The sequence below is a fragment of the Cyprinus carpio genome, unplaced genomic scaffold (genome assembly GCF_018340385.1).
Source record: "Cyprinus carpio isolate SPL01 unplaced genomic scaffold, ASM1834038v1 S000006557, whole genome shotgun sequence".
Taxonomy (NCBI): domain Eukaryota; kingdom Metazoa; phylum Chordata; class Actinopteri; order Cypriniformes; family Cyprinidae; genus Cyprinus; species Cyprinus carpio.
This window is the reverse complement of record NW_024879219.1, coordinates 561,751-580,248: the sequence shown is the minus strand read 5'-3', so window position 1 is coordinate 580,248 and position 18,498 is coordinate 561,751.

Genomic DNA, 18,498 nt, shown 5'->3' with positions numbered 1-18,498 from the left:
ATCTCAAAGAAAGACTGATTTTTTTGGTGGCTGTGTTTTTAAAATTAAATTTTATAATTTTTTTAAGTTCTGAAATTTTCAAAGTGACAGGGGCAATCTTTAAATGCTACTGTAAGGTTAAATGTGCTGTATGTAAGATTTTATTACAAAGCATAAAAATACCATAATATGTTTGAGATATTTAAGAAACATGATAAGAAATACTTGTTTGTCTGGAAAACATGCTACGTCAATTTTCTCCTTTGAAAATGTGTTTTCCCGGGAGGCAAAATGTCAGACTCTTTTTTTGGTTTGTGAAACCCCCCAAACCGGTTTTTTACCCAAATATATTTTCGGAACCGGGTTTCCCACTTGGCAAAAAAAACACAGCATATTTAATTTCATTCATCATGGCCCGCCATGTTTATGTCTTCAGTTTGGCAACCTGCTTGTGCATCAAGTCTGAGGAGTAGGTGCAGGGTGAAAAAAACCCTCTCCATTATTTTGAATTTTGACTGCAATACCTAGTTCAACCACTCGGTGTCAATCCTATATACAGCACCTTTAACCCCCGCCTGTTTTCATGGTGAAAAGATTAACAGTTGAAAAAATTGTTTAGAAAAGTAATCAAAATAATAAATGAGTCAGCTACATTACTTTTTTTTAAAAATAATTGAAATAGTTACACTACTTATTAAATTTTTTGTTAGAGAACCTGTAATTGAACCTATTACATTTCCAGAGTAACTGTCCAAAACTGCTTATATGTTTTTATATTAGTGAAATGAAAAGGATTAAACAAAAAAATTTTAAACAGTAACTTACATGAGTGTGGGAAGCCTTTCGAAATTTGGGGAAAAGTTTTATTTTTTTGGGCCTCAAGTGAATCATTTCTCTTAATGATGTTTTTTTTATATTCCCCGCCATCATTTAGTCTTAAACATTATCGTGTTTTGTCTTTTTTGTTTTTGGAAGAGTAGGGCAAAGAGAGCATCCAGTAACATCCTCATTCATGAGCTGCAGAGAAACCAAAAAATGAACTGAAAACCTGGGTTTTCCATTTGCCTTTCAACCACACAGATATTTTAGATAACCACCTGCACTGAAATTTTTTTTTTTTTTTTTTAGATTCGTATCTGGGGCTCAGTGGAGAAAGATCTTCTTCATAGTTCCTTCCCTCGTTTTTTCCCCCCTGACAGACGAAGAAGTGCATGAAGAGACGGGATTTCCGTCTGATGGGAGGAGAGACTCAGTGGTTAGTTGTCGAGGGGCGGTGAGAGAGATCACGTTTTAGTGAGAAAAAAATTTAAAAGAGTTTCCCTTTTGAGATTCAGTGAATCTGAACCCCCCAAAAAATTATAAAAATATAAAAAGTATTACACACTCAGTTATCAGTTACAGATTTGGTACATTCTGGCTCTTTACAATGTAAAGTTTTCTGAATTGTGTCTCCTACATTCTGGCTCTTTACAATGTAAAGTTTTCTGAATTGTGTCTCCCAGACATTCTGGCTGTCATTGTGTTAATAATATAATGTCATGACATGACTTTGGTTTCATACAGCCTTTTTCATGAACTTGTTTTCAAATGGCCCCAAGAAAAAAAAACAGCTGACAACAAAAGTTTTTTATTTTTTTTTATATCTTTCTCAATTATAGATCTGTCTCAAAATATCTCTTTAAATTTTATTCTGCAAACTGTTAAATGCTGTAAAGAGACTGTAATTTTCCCCTCAATCTGATGAGAGGAAAACTCAGGATGGGGGTTACAACCAGAAGAGGAGTATGGGCTGGTATGAGGAACACACGTCAGTTTTTTGGTTTTGTTTATTGTCAGGTGGGAAGAAAAGAATGCAGAGATTCCAGTTACATCCTATTCAGAGGGGGATTAAGAAAAACCTTTTTTCTTAAAGATTTGAAAAAGGGCCCCACGCGATTTGGAGAGACACGGGGAGAGGAATTGTTAAAAAAGCCATTATTTTTTTTTTTCTTGCAAAAAAGATTTTTGCCCGTTTCAAACGAGTTGAATTACTGATGGCAGATGGACTATTGTGAAGTTTTTCATACTTTTTTTGGACCTTGACACTGTTATTTTTTTGGCAGTTTGGGGAAGTCTCGCCTCCTTTTTTTTCATCCAAAAATTTTAATTTGTTTTCCAAAGACAAAGTTTTTAAGGTTTGGGAAAAATGACAGGGGGGGTAAGTGAATAATGACAGTTTTCATTTTGGGAGGGAGACCTTTAAGAAGATAATTATTTGATGATTTACCATAAATGATGAACAGCTGCTGTTAAAAGCAGAATCACCGGAGGAAAGAGAAAACAAGAAAAAACTGACTTCAGTCACAGACTAAGAAAAAAAAATATATAAATATATAAAAAAAATAAAAAAAAACTTTATTGAGAATTAACAGAGGTTTAGATGTAATATTGTAAATTTGAAATCACCATCAAGGAGACCAGTTTTTCCCTTTTTTTGGGGCCTTGACCCTAAATTTTTTGGCTTTAAATTTATGTGGTTGTTTTAAATGTGTTTTTTTTAAAATAAAATCAAAATAGCTTAACCTAAAAAAACCAAAAAAAAAAAATTTTGGGGCAGATGATCCACTGCCCTCATTTGAAGTCCATTTTTAATTATGGATGTTGATTGTTTTTCATTGTTAAGCTTCAGACGCAAATTGTAATTATAAAATAAATGAATAGTTTACAAAGTACTTTGGACAAAAAGTTTTTAACTGAAAAAATAAAAGAACAGACATCAATTGTTCTTTAGAATCCGATTACATCCGGATGAAATTTAAAACAAGATGATATCATCGAAAAAGGAACTGGCTAACCAGTTCTTCAAAAGCACCGTTGTTGATAAATTTTGGCTGGATTGAGTTATCTGAGATAATTGGGGCCTCATGGGTTGGGTTGGGGGTTATGGTTCGCTACCAACCAATCAGCAATGCAGTGATTGGCTGGCGGAAGACGGGAACCTAATGACATCAAAATAATTTTAAAAGAACTTGATGAAAAAAATTACATTTCAAGATTCTATAAGGAAACAGCCAAAAAAACTACATAAATGTTATAATAGATATGTGCACTGTTTTTTTTTTTTTATTATTATTATTATTATTTTTTTTCATGATTCCCCAATTAGATTTATAAATTTGTACTGTCTTTACATTTTTATTTCAAATTAGCTATTCATTTAATTTTATTTTTGGGAGAGATTATGGCTGTAAACAAAGGCTCAGCTCATAAATGACACTTAATCAGGAAAAATAAAAATGATCAAACCTTTTTGAAGACAACCAGTTGCCTTCAGAGGTTCATTCATAAAAAACTTGAATTAGTAAGAATGAAAAAAGGTGAAAAAATACCTATATTGTTAGGAAAGCCACTGATGAGTTACCAGCATACACCTACATTTAATTTTTATATTTTAACTTAGGGCTGTCAATCATTAAAATAAAATTGCATTTATCCATGATTTCATGAGTTAACAAATAATCACAATTTAATCACACATTTTTATCTGTTCTAAATGTCCCCTTTAACTTAATACTTTCCCCCCACTTTTTCACAGACAACACTGAAAAAAAGTAAAACCTATATTTAAAAAAAAATTTGTGTCAACAGATTACAAGCAATATTATTAATTTCTTTTAACACATTAAGATTTATTAAAATTTAATCAAATGAGATGTTTACAAGCAACCATTAAAAAATGGGGTAAGATAAAAAAAAAAAAAATTGAAAAATTTACAAAAAAATATTGGTTTTTTTGGGAAAAAAAAAAACGAAAGCCCCGGGTAGAGAGATAGGCGGGTGGCTTGTCACCCCACCCCTACCTCCTTATTGGTTGACATCTTCATGGCATACATGATAGGAAATGATGAAAGTGGTGTGGACGAGTATTTTTTTTTAAAAAAGATAAAAACACTGTGCAGTTTCATAAAGCCTTCATTATAATGCACAGAAGAAGAAGAAGAAGAAAAAACATTAGCCCCTGTAACCTCGCTATGTCCCTGAAATGATTGTTTTGTTAAATTGCTGATCTTTCATCTGTTAGACGAAAAACCCACAGGTTTAATATCAAATGAATTGGGCTTGATTATCCACAGGAGGATCAGGTCTTCAGATAGAAGAAAAGAATCATGAATTAAATAGTTTATGAGAAAGGAAGAAAGTATTGTTTGATTTATATAGCATGACAAGACAATTATTGTTACATATAATTATTCGTCATGCAGTTGATAAATACTGAAGAATTATATTTACTTAATAAAATTGTACACACAGACTACAAGCAATATTATTAATTAAATTTAACACATAGTATCTATTGTACCAATCAAATGAGATGCTTAGAAATTCTCAACCATTCAAAATGAGTCAAATAGCACAAAAAATAAGTAAAGTTTAAACAACAACAACAACAAAAAAATATGCTAATGAATACTATGTTATGCATGCCAGGCCAGTAGTTGGCGATCAAGAAACACAGCACAAAAATGTAATATGCATGCATGCCTTTTTCACAAATTCATGTTTTTGTTGATTACATGGAGATGATACAGGCATCGCGCTCAAAAGCTTATGTTTTCAAGCCCCCAAAACATAGTTATTGAAGACACCTGATGTTAAAAAACAGAATCACTGAAGGAGAAAAATCTAAATTTGGTCACCATTATGGTGGTAAGTGTTTGCTTTAGTTGGGCTCTTGACCCTTAAAATTTTAAACAGATTTTTTTTTTTTTTTTTTTTTGCTGTAGTTGTGATACAGCAGCTAGACAAGCCAAGAAAGAATGAGATCAGGCAGTGTTGTTTGTTTTAACATCATCATTTGACCTGAGTTGGGTGTGTCTTATCAATAATAGGTGTCCTTTGGTTGTACAGTATAAGGTCTGGTATTTTCAGCATAATCAGAGAGATTTTTAGAAGTGCTTCTGAGCAAAACATTAAAAAAAAAAAAAAAAAAAAAAAAAAAAAAAAACTTTCATTTAGGCACACAGACATCAATAATCAGCCACATGATGCCTGTATCATATCCATGTAAACAACAAAAATGTGAATTTGTAAAAAGTTTGACGTCATGTGCATGCATATAATGTTTTCGAAGGGTGTTTCATGATTGCCAACTACTGGCCTGGCATGCATAACATAGTATTCTTTAGCATAGTGTTTTATTTTTGTCCAATGAAATTAATATTTTTGTGTAAATGTTACTTAATTTGTTCATGTTATTTTACTCATTTTGAATGGTTGCTTGTAAGCATCTAATTTGATTATATCTAATTAATTCTAATGTGTTAAATTTAATTAATAATATTGCTTGTAATATTTTGAAACAATTTTATTGAGTAAATAAAGTTAATCATTTTTAACAGTGAAGGCTTAAGCTAGGCCCAGACTAAAATACATGTTTGAGCTGTCTCAACTGAAAATATCTTGCTGTGACATATCTTAAAATATGTCAGTGTCAGTGTCATTGTTCTGTGTCAAGATGCACACCTGTAACATTTTCTTCTAAGGCATTTGTAAAAGTTGCTTAAATATCTTTATTTAACTAAGGCCTAGTCCTGGTTTAAGCTAAGCAACATTTGTGAAACCAGGCCTTCAAGTTTTTAATCTAATCAACATGGTCATAGACAAATATGGATGCTATGTAATATATTTTTTATTATTAGTGAAACCATAGTTAACAGAGCATAAAGAGTAGACATGTTTCATAAGTCATAGATGTTTTTCAAAGAACTTGTTCATGTCTATTAGACATGAAAAAAAAAAGAAGAAAAAAAACAGAAATACCACGTTCTTATTACTTCTCTTTCTTTGCACTGAGCAATTTACTTACAGTACACAACCTACTTGAATTTCCGCAAGACAGGGCAGCTCACTTCTTCTGAACATGCAAAATGTACATGTATTATTTATTATTACATTTGTTTGCCTCTCTGTGCCACATACTGTATTTTGATGCAGCTAAATTCTAAAATATATTGATATATTTGATTGTATCTGTTGACAGACAACGGGATGGATTTGAAATAGTGACTGAAACGCGACCCATTAGGACTAACCAGATCTCCCTTCCGAGATGTTAATCTGCACAAAAAGCCGGATTTATAATCATGTCGTCGTCTGATAAAATCAAATAGGCTACACACAAGATAAAGACAATAGCTGTGCTGTGATTTGGGCTATACTTGCATGTAAAATTAGAGAAGCAACATATCTGTGGTTTAACTGAAAGCGCAGCTCCTTTCAGCCGCTCGCTGAACAGAGCAGACGCAGAGAGAGAAGTGTGCGCGCGTGCTGGGAAAGAGAGACCTCGCGCTCGTGAGACTGTCAGCTTCAGATGCATAATATTTTCATTTGCTACAAGCAGGATACATAAGAAGCACGTTCAACTCAGACACGCACACGGTTGTCGTGGTAATAAACACCGTAAACAGCAACCGTTCGCGTGTCCGCGCTTAATGCGCATCTCATATATGAAAAGCATTTTAGGGGGCCCTTGGCTTTTGGGGGCCCAAGGCAGTCGCCTACCCTGCCTAATAGGTAAGTCCACCCCTGATCTGCATCTCCTGCACTCCGTATCAAGCCACTCCCATAATAGCTGTCACCACACAAATTAATGCACAACTTTACATTATCTGTATAGCATGTGTGTAAGACTCGAAAACAATTATGAAGTAATAATTTTATGATGAATAAATATTTCAGTGAGCAAAACTGGCTGTGTCTAGAAGTAGGCTATTATGGACTACACAACATTATTGTATTATCTTTAAAAAAGCCTGCTCCCGAGCAGAGTTAAGTTTACTAACCAGTCACTTTGATAGCAACTCTAGGATGAACTTTGAAGAAACAAATAACCCAAGATCACGCCAAACCATCAACAATCAAATTCAGTTAACGAGATAGCAATGTACGGAGAACGGGCCCCCAGAATCAGCATATGAATCGCAACAATGGTGACAGTCAACTAAATGCTTCATGCTGCAATGCATGCTGGGATACACGTGTGAGTCTTGTATTATGGTGTTACCCAGCATGCATTGCAGCATGAAGCATTTTGTTGACTCACCATTGTTGAGATTCATATGCTGATTCTTGATGTGTGTGGTCTTTGAAAAGCTTTAGAAGAAATATTTCTACAGTACCAGATCTGGAGCTATAAACAATGCTAAAACAAAACAAAACACCCATTTAATCAAAAACTAGACTTCTAATGAGGTCAGTGGATCACCTGCCCACACTTTTGTTTTTTTGGTTTTGCTGGCTAAGCTTAATATATTTTTATGAACACACAGTTAAAACAATCAGCACATCATTCACACCTAAGAGTCAATAGAACAACAAAAGGAAACACTGGTCTCCTTGATGGTGATTACAAATGAAACAATATAACATCTAAACCTCTGTTAATTCTGAGTAAGAGCGTCTCTAGACATCTGACGGAAATAAAGTCAGTCTGGCTAATAATGAGAAGCTGATAAAGCTGTTTTAGGAGTTGTTTAATCAGATCTTGAGAGATATAATGTCTTTGTCTGTGACTGAAGTCAGTTGTAGTTCTTGTGTTTCTCTTTCCTTCGATGATTCTGCTTGTTAACAGCAGCTGTTCATCATTAATGGTCAATCATCACATAATTATCTTCTTAACTCCAGCACTGCTTCGATGCTTCTTTAACACTCTGTAGTGTGGAAACACATGAACACTGAGCAGTGTGGGGACTTTGCTGTGAACTATTACATAAAACTTACAGTTGCCTCTCAATAAATTAGAATGTCATGGAAAAGTTCATTTATTTTAGTAATTCAACTTAAATTTTGAAACTTGTGTATTAAATAAATTCAGTGCACACAGACTGAAGTAGTTTAAGTCTTTTTGTTTTTTTTTGTGATGATTTTGGCTCACATTTAACAAAAACCCACCAATTCACTATCTCAACAAATTAGAATATTTCATAAGACCAATAATAATAATAATAATAATAATAATAATACACAACAAAAATAAATAAAAAACATTTTTAGTGAATTGTTGGACTTCTGGAAAGAATGTTCATTTACTGTACATGTACTCAATACTTGGTAGGGGCTCCTTTTGCTTTAATTACTGCCTAAATTCGGCGTGGCATGGAGGTGATCAGTCTGTGGCACGGCTGAGGTGGTGTGGAAGCCCAGGTTTCTTTGACAGTGGCCTTCAGCTCATCTGCATTTTTTGGTCTCTTGTTTCTCATTTTCCTCTTGAGAATACCCCATAGATTCTCTATGGCATTCAGGTCTGATGAGTTTGATGGCCAGTCAAGCATACCAACACCATGGTGATTTAACCAGTGGCCAGTGTGGGCAGGTGCCAAATCCTGCTGAAAAATGATATCAGCATCTTCAAAAAGCTGGTCAGCAGAAGGAAACATAAAGAGCTCCAAAATTTATTGGTAAACGGGTGCAGTAACTTTGGTTTTCAAAATACACAATGGACCAACACCAGCAGATGACATTGCACCCCAAATCATCACAGACTGTGGAAACTTAACACTGGACTTGGGTTATGAGCTTCTCCACCCTTCCTCCAGACTCTTGGTTTCCAAATGAAATACAAAACTTGCTCTCATCTGAAAAGAGGACTTTGGACCGCTGGGCAACAGTCCAGTTCTTCTTCACCTTAGCCCAGGTAAGACGCCTCTGACATTGTCTGTGGTTTAGCAAAATCCTTGACATGTCTGTGTGTGGTGGCTCTTGATGCCTCAGTCCATTCCTTGTGAAGTTCACTAAAATTCTTGAATCGATTTTGCTTGACAATCCAGTCAATGGTTGGTTGGGCATTTTTCCTTCCACTCAACTTTCTGTTAACATGCTTGGACACAGCACTCTGTGAACAGGAAGCTTCTTTGGCAATGAATGTTTGTGGCTTTCCCTCCTTGTGAAGCGTGTCAATGATTGTCTTCTGGACAACTGTCAGATCAGCAGTCTTCCCCATGATTGTGTAGTCTAGTGAACCAAATTGAGAGACCATTTTGAATGCTCAGGAAACCTTTGCAGGTGTTTTGAGTTGATTAGCTGATTGGCATGTCACCATATTCTAATTTTTGTTAAATGTGAGCCAAAATCATCACAAATAAAAGAACCAAAAACTTAAACTACTTCAGTCTGTGGGCACTGAATTTATTTAATACACGAGTTTCACAATTTGACATTCTAATTTACTGAGATGCACCTGTACCTGCTTCATTCACGTATGACTGATACATATGAAACACATTAAGTTTATTGATTTGCTTATGTTAAAACTATGTAAACTAAATGGATGGAAAATTGTTATGCAATTGAATTACATAAAATGTAAATTTAGACCAAAACATTTTTTTTTTATGTGTGTGTGTCTGTGTGTACTTTCTTCACAAGGATGTTTTTCATATACTGCAACAAGTAAAAGGAGCCCAGCCTTATGTATCAATAATGTCCTTATAGTAAAGATATGATTGGGACCCATTGCAGCCCTTAAAGAGTTTCAATGCACTACCTCAAGAACTCACCTCCAGCTTTTGATTTTGTTTTTACACAGTTTGAGATTCTTGCAAGCTTGACTTGTTTTCTGACCATTGAAACTCTATAAATATTTAATAAATATTTTCAAATAAACGTTAAGGTGCATGTCTATGTGGCCAAACCAAAGTAAAACATATTTTGTGGATGAGATACTGCAGTTTACTCTGCTGCCTCCAAGATGCTGTAAATGATAGTTGTTCCAAATCTAAACTGGGTAAATTACTAGAGATACTGTTCAAAATTAACTTTGAAAGTAATTGTATATTCTACAAATCTTATATATATATATATATATATATATATAAATTGGGTAAATTACTTATATATATATATATATATATATATATATATATATATATATACACCTGTCAGAGAAAACATCAGTAAACATATAACCATGGGCAGCGGTAGGGAGGGGCTAGCAGGTGCTTCAGCACCCCAAGATAAACAAAAAGCACCCCCATTCAGGGCGCTAGGGAGGGAAAAACATAAGCATCCCCAAATTCAGGGCGCTAATTGAGATGGTAATGAAAAAAAGAAGAAGAAAAAAAATTTACTCTTCATACGCTCAACTCGTGCAGTGCAATAACGACATGATTTGAAGGTGTCGCGATTTTTCTAGTCAACTTGTCGCACGTTATATTAAATTGATTAATATAATAATATATTAATTATCCTTTAATATAGGCCTATAGGCAGGTGTATTTGGTATATATTATTCTGGGTCTCGCGTATAGAGATATAAGCATCGGCAAAGTGATTATGAATGTGTCGGGGGAAAAGAAGACATTTTAATTATTTATTAATAAACTAGTGCTTTCTGAGTCAGTGTTGGGTGCAAAGATGAAGTTGCCGAATGCCAATGCTGTGACTCGCCATCTCCACATATGAATTTATTTAATGGAGATGAGTGCTCGTTTTCTTACGGGCAAAAAAAAAAAAAAAAAAAGAAATAATACAAAACCGAGTGGACAAGTTTTATTTATATTTAGTTTATTATTGATATAAAAAAATAATAATAGCTTGTTTTGGCTATATTTAATTGCAGGACTCCAGACTGTGACCAGTCTATTCTGCCTATGTGACTAAGTTTTGTGAGCTGTCGCATTGGAGCGACCACAATCTTGATCAACTCATAAGCGCTGCCATTTCTGTTGCAATTGAGAAACATCAAACGACAACTCGTTTGAACTGTGCAGTGCTTGGAGTGTAGAGTCTGGTTTAAACTCGCCGCAGCAGCACGAGTGCAAAGTTTTACTAGTTTTACTTTTCTTTTTGTTTTCATTTTGAAAAGCCAGTTTACCCTGCCTTACCAAGCGTTTGTTTCACTGTCTAGTTCTCCTGTGTATGCCCAGTTTTCTTTTTCTCTTGACTACTCTTTTGGATTGCACTTTTGCCTGTTTGCCTGTTCGGACTGCCTCTTTGTGTTTGACTTCACTGCTTGCCTTTGCTGACACTGAGTTTGGATTTGTGGAACTGTTTAACCCTCTGAAGTCGATTTTGGGGTATTTTCTCCTAATAACCCCGAAAAGTACTTAAATTACACTTTCAGTTTTGATCGTACAGATAAGAGCAATACATCAATCGAATCTGTAAAGGGTCTACTTTTTTTGTATACAGACATAATAACAACAAAACTTTGTGCACTTATAAAATAAAGATAACAAACAAGGAGTGCTGTCTGCAGCCTTTGTCTGCGCTGATCTTCAGTTACAAACGCGTCATTAAAATGAACTGTAACTCCGTGAATGCTCAACGAAGAGACATGAGATATCTGTAGAAAGCCTGACATGTCTACTTTTAAACTAAATAAGTGCTGCCGAAAACAAATATTCTGTGATAAAGTAATCCATATGAAAAAACAACTTAGCGATGTCTGTTTTTCCGTCTCCCTTCATTATCTTATAATGCGACCACGCCCCAGCGCGCCCGCGCTTTTTGAGATTCAAATGTTTCACTGAAGCGGCGGCTTTTGAATCGCCCACACACAACAGAAGACAACGCAGCGAGATTGTTCTTCAAGTTTTTTATTTTACTGTTTGCTTGTGATGAGAGGAATAAGACATAATTCACCCCAAAAAGATGTGATGTGGTTGAGGATCTGAGATTTGGATTTCCTCAGAAAAAAAGAATGAAGCACTTTATTCAGCAGAGATCATAAACATGAGTAAGTCTCTTTTTATTTATTTATATACTTGTACTAGTTTTTCACATAACGTGTAAACATTTTATTAGTTAGACTTTTTCCAAAGACTTTTTTCAAACTATAATTCCTGACTAAATGTATAATCAAGTGAAATATCATGAAGTTTCAATAACAATATACACTACTATACCATTCAAAAAGCTTGATGTAAATAATATAAATGTACCAATAAATGTTAACTGTAACAAATGTAACAAACAATGCTGTTCTTTCAATTTATCCCCCCCCTAAAAAACCTGAAAAAAAAATATTCTCAGCTCTTTTCTACATTATTAATAATAATAATAATAATAATGATAATAATAACAATAAATGTTTTTTTTTGTAGAAAATAAGATTGTTAAAAAGGATTTCTGAAGGATTGTGTGACTGGAGTAATGATGCAAAAAATTCAGTTTGAAAGTCAGCTTTGATTGTTCCTAATAAACTGTTTAACTGCACTCTCAAGTGAGTATTAAATTATGTTGTGGGATAATTAAATATATTCTTAATAAACTACAAACATAAAATTATATACATTTATTTTGTCCTTATTCTTTCTTGTAACTCATCCCTCTCAGTGACAGAGCTGACTGAATGGCTCATTATGCAGCTCATTATGCAGGCCTTTGTCTTCTCAGGTGTGAATTCATGATAGTTGACGCCTACTCGCATATGACTTTTACCAACAAAAAGTGTCTTAGAAAATTAATATCAATACATTGTTTTCTATTAGTGAGTAAACAAGATGATTTTCACATCATTTAGAAAAAAAAAATTCTAGGCTACAAGCTCCAGTTCTCAAAAGTCCCGGGAACCAAAATTTTCTGTATGTTTTATTGCCTTATTCAAGTGATTTAACATTTTTAGTTTTTCACTAACCACGCATAACATTTTTTTTCTCAAAAACACCATCATGTACATACATGCTGCTCACATATTATTATAGCCCAGTTTGTGCTGATTACAGTGAAATTAGACTTTAGCCATTTAGATATTTATAAGAAACTGAAAAAAGCACAAATGTCAGGGCATGACAAAACTTCTCCAGGCCCCAAAAATACCCTTAGACTCCAGAGGGTTAATAAACCCTGCATATGGATTCTACTTCGACTTCCGTCTCAACTCCATTTCAGACTCCCGTTCACAAAATTAAAATCACAAATAATACTACTGATGAAAAAGAACGGGTTGAATGTTAACCCCATTTAATTTCCATATAGGCCTAACTATAAACTATGATAAAAGTTAATCAGCATGCATTGATTAATCCCATGTTGTAGTGAAAAAAAAAAAAAAAGAAAAAAAAGGAAGAAAAAAATTGTGTGCTCCTGCGACCAACTGAGAAATTTAGTTGCAAAAGAGCTACCAGTAGGAAGAATGAGTCTGGAGTGTTGAATTGCCCAGCTCTCTCTGTCAGTGATCTAGCACCCCCTCAGCAATGATGTTCAAAATTTTCTTAAAATGTTGTTAAAAGAGCAAAAGAAAAATTGTTCGCTGTTTTAATAGCTTTAATGGATATTTGCATTTATGTTAATGTTAATAAAGTAATTCAGTGTGACTACACCTGGTCTAGGCAAGGGCTCAAGGAGACCACTACTTAAAACCCGAAGTGGGGGAGCAATCACTGAGCTAGCACATAGCTATCCTCAGATAGCTAGGTACTTACGAAGGGACTACCATAAGGGGGTCTGACTGAGACTACCCAGACCACAGAGAGTGGGCTATCTACTTACAACCCTAGCAGGGGAGATAGCACTGTCTAGGCAAGGGCTCAAGATACTGCTACTTAGAACCCTAGGCACGGGAGCAATCACTGAGCTATCACATAGCTATCTTCAGATAGCTAGGCTCTAGGAAAGGGGATCACTCCAGGACAGGGCTCACCTCAACTGCCAGTAAGACACAGCTAGCCTCAGATAGCTGTATTCAGGTAAACCCATCCTGCCATAACAATGTCTGTAATATAACCACCCTCAGAATGTTATATTAAGTAGGCCCCCAATCCATTTCAGTTCTAAGGTAGGCTAGCGAAGCCTGTGTCATTGACCAGGAGCTTACAAGAGGGAGATCCGGGCCATCAGTAAATTATTCGCTTAGAGTGAACACATAAACAGTCCGAGATCAAAGCCTGATGTAAGCCATGGCCTAAAACACTAAAGGGCTGGACACAGCTATCCATGAATAGCAGTTCCCTCAGATAAGGCTGAAGACAGGACAAAGACTTCAGCGCTTACTTGAGAGAGCTTGTGCCAAGGGAAGCTCAAGCCAGGCTAGAACATAGCTGCCTTCAGACCGCCATATTCCAGATAAAAGTAAGCTTGAGCTGGAACATAACCATCCGCAGACAGCTACACTCTGGGCAGGGACTGCTCACTTAAAACCCTGAAGAGGGGGAGCAGTGTACTCAAACTCACTAAGAGGGATTCAGAGGGACCACCCACTTAAAAATACTACCGAGGAGTGGTGGGGAGGCAGACTACTAATAAAGTCTTATTTATTAATGGAGGGAGGATTATTCATAATAACTATAGGTACTAATAAACCATGGTGGGGAAAGATAGCTAGGAGTTTTTTCTCAGAATATTATTAAAATATTCCGCTTGGCGAGGTATCTCCACACACAATAACATGCATATTATTAGCGCGCGACCGAGCTGAATATAGCTCTGCTGTGTCAACATATTATTAATTAAATTTAACACATAAGTATTCATTAAAATTAATCAAATGAGATGCTTAGAAATTAACCATTCAAAATGAGTCAAATAGCACAAAAAATAAGTAAAGTTTAAACAACAACAACAACAAAAAAATATGCTAATGAATACTATGTTATGCATGCCAGGCCAGTAGTTGGCGATAAAATAAGTAAAGTTAAATGTAATATGCATGCGCATGCCTTTTCTAATTCATGTTGCATTTGATTACATAGAATGATACAGGCATGTCAGCTCAAAAAGCTTATGTTTTCAAGCCCCCAAAAACATAGTTATTGAACACCTGATGTTAAAAACAGAATCACTGAAGAGGAGAAAAAATCTAAATTTGGTCACCATTATGGTGGTAGTGTTTGCTTTAGTTGAATCTTGACCCTTAAAAATTTTAAACAGATTTTTTTTTTTTTTTTGCTGTAGTTACTGCGATACAGCAGCTAGACAACCAGAAAGAATGAGATCAGGCAGTGTTGTTTGTTTAACATCATCATTTGACCTGAGTTGGGTGTGTCTTATCAATAGGTGTCCTTTGGTTTGTACAGTATAAGGTCTGGTATTTTCAGCATAATCAGAGAGATTTTTAGAAGTGCTTCTAGGCAAAACATTTAAAAAAAAAAAAAAAAAAAAAAAGAAAAACTTTCATTTAGGCACACAGACATCAATAATCAGCCACATGATGCCTGTATCATATCCATGAAACAACAAAAATGTGAATTTATGTAAAAAGTTTGGCGTCATGTGCATGCATATAATGTTTTTAGAAGGGTGTTTCATGATTGCCAACTGGCCTGGCATGCATAACATAGTATTCTTTAGCATAGTGTTTATTTTTTTGTCCAATGAAATTAATATTTTGTGTAAATGTTGCTTAATTTGTTCATGTTATTTTTACTCATTTTTGAATGGTTGCTTGTAAGCATCTAATTTGATTATATATCTAATTAATTCTAATGTGTTAAATTTAATTAATAATATTGCTTGTAATATTTTTGAAACAATTTTATTGATAAATAAAGTTAATCATTTTAACAGGCGAGGAAGCAGCTAGGCCCAGACTAAAATACATGTTTGAGCTGCTCAACTGAAAATATCTTGCTGTGACATATCTTAAAATATGTCAGTGTCAGTGTCATTGTTCTGTGTCAAGGCTGCACCATGTAACATTTTACTGCTTCTAAATTTGTAAAAAGTTGCTTAAATATCTTTATTTAACTAAGGCTAGTCCTGTAGTTTTAAGCTAAGCTTAACATTTGTGTAAAACCAGGCCTTCAAGTTTTCAATCTAATCAACATGGTCATAGACAAATATGGATGCTATGTAATATATTTTTTTTATTATTAGTGAAACCATAGTTAACAGAGCATAAAAGAGTAGACATGTTTCATATAGATGTTTTCAAAGAACTTGTTCATGTCTGTGGAGCATGAGAAAAAAAGAAGAAAAAAAACAGAAATACCGCGTTCTTATTACTTCTCTTTCTAATAGCTGCACTGAGCAATTTACTTACAGTACACAACCTATTTGAATTTTCACTTAAAGACAGGGCAGCTCACTTCTTCTGAACATGCAAAAATGTACATGTATTATTTATTATTACATTTGTTTGCCTCTCTGTACCACATACTGTATTTTTGATGCAGCTAAATTCCTACAAATATATTGATATATTTGATTGTATCTGTTGACGAACAGCGGGATGGATTTGAAATAGTGACTGAAGCCTGAAACACTGGGACTAACCAGATCTCCCCTTCGAGATGTTAATCTGCACACAAAAAGCCGGATTTATAATCATGTAGAGTAGTCTGATAAAAAATCAAATAGGCTACACACAAGATAAGAACAATAGCAATGCTGTGATTTGGGCTATACTTGCATGTAAAGTGAAGAAGCAACATATCTGTGTGGTTTTAACTGAAAGCGCAGCTCCCTTTCAGCAGCTCGCTGAAGACAGAGCAGACGCAGAGAGAGAGAAGATGTGCTTGTAGCGTGCTGGGAAGAAGAGACCTCGCGCTCGTGAGACTGTCATCCTTCAGATGCATAATATTTTCATTTGCTACAAGCGGGATACATAAGAAGCACGTTCGCTCAGACACGCACACGGTTGTCGTGTGTAATAAACACCGTAAACAGCAACGTTAAGCGTGTCCTAAGCCCAATGTAGCATCTCATATGAAAGCATTTTAGGGGCCCTTGGCTTTTGAGGGGCTAAGGCAATTAAGCCTACCCTGCCTAATAGGTAAGTCCACCCCTGATCTGCATCTCTGCACTCCGTATCAAACTACTCTCCATAATAGCTGTCACCACACAAAATTAATGCACAACTTTACATTATCTGTATAGCATGTGTGTAAGACTTCGAAAACAATTGAAGTAATAATTTTATGATGAATAAATATTTCGATGAACAAAACTGGCTGGCGTGTCTAGAAGTAGGCTATTATGGACTACACAACATTATTGTATTATCTTTAAAAAAGCCTGCTCCCGAGCAGAGTTAAGTTTACTAACAAGTCACTTTGATAGCAACTCTAGGATGAACTTTGAAAACAAATAACCCAAGATCCGCGTAAACCATCAACAATCAAATTCAGTTAACCGAGATAGCAATGTCACGGGCTTTGGAGCCCCCAGAATCAGCATATGAATCATAACAATGGTGACAGTCAGCTAAATGCTTCATGCTGCAATGCATGCTGGGATACGTGTGAGTCTTGTATTATGGTGTTACCCAGCATGCATTGCAGCATGAAGCATTTCTATTGACTCACCGATATTGAATTCTGTGTGTGTGGTCTTTGAAAAGCTTTAGAAGAAATATTTCTACAGTACCAGATCTGGAGCTATAAACAATGCTAAAAAAACAAAACAAAACACCCATTTAATCAAAACTAGACTTCTAATGGTCAGTGGATCTACTACCCACGCACTTTTTGTTTTTTGGTTTTGCTTTTGGCTAAGCTTAATATATTTTTATGAACAGTTAAAACAATCAGCACATCATTCACACCTAGAGTCAATAGAACAACAAAAAGGAAACACTGGTCTCCTTGATGGTGATTACAAATGAAACAATATAACATCTAAACCTCTGTTAATTCTGAGTAAGAGCTTCTCTAGACATCTGACAGAAATAAAGTCAGTCTGGCTAATAATGAGAAGCTGGTAAAGCTGTTTTAGGAGTTGTTTAATCAGATTTTGAGAAATTTAATGTCTTTGTCTGTGACTGAAGTCAGTTGTAGTTCTTGTGTTTCTCTTTCCTTCGATGATTCTGCTTGTGCTGTAGCTGTTCATCATTAATGGTCAATCATCACATAATTATCTTCTTAACTCAGCACTGCTTCGATGCTTCTTTAACACTCTGTAGTGTGGAAACACATGAACAGGCAATTATTAGGGGACTTTGCTGTAATTTAATACACACTAAAACTTTACAGTTGCCTCTCAATAATTAGGAGAATGTCATGGAAAAGTTCATTTATTTTTAGTAATTCAACTTAAATTTTGAAACTTGACGCTTTATTAAATAAATTCAGTGCACACAGACTGAGTAGTTTAAGTCTTTTTTTTTTTTTTTGTGATGATTTTGGCTCATTTAGCAAAAACCACCAATTCACTATCTCAACAAATTAGAATATTTCATAAGACCAATAATAATAATAATATCACTAACTAATATCAATTAATAAAAATAATAATAAAAAAAAAAAAAAAACATTTTAGTGAATTGTTGGCCTTCTGGAAAGAATGTTCATTTACTGTACATAGGGTAGATTATTTATGAATTGTAATGTCGTTACTGATTACAGATTATATGACAAAATTTGTAGTCAGTAATATAATCTCTTAGATTACACATTTTTGGTAACGTAATCTGATTACTTTTGGATTACATGATTGATTACTTCAAAGTTAATCCTCATTTGATATCATATATAACCAATTAGCCTAATCTTGTGCTATATTTTGACAGATAAAATATATTTTTTGAATATATATATATATATATATATATATATATATATATATATATATATATTTTTTTTTTTTAGCAATACGTAACTGAACGAA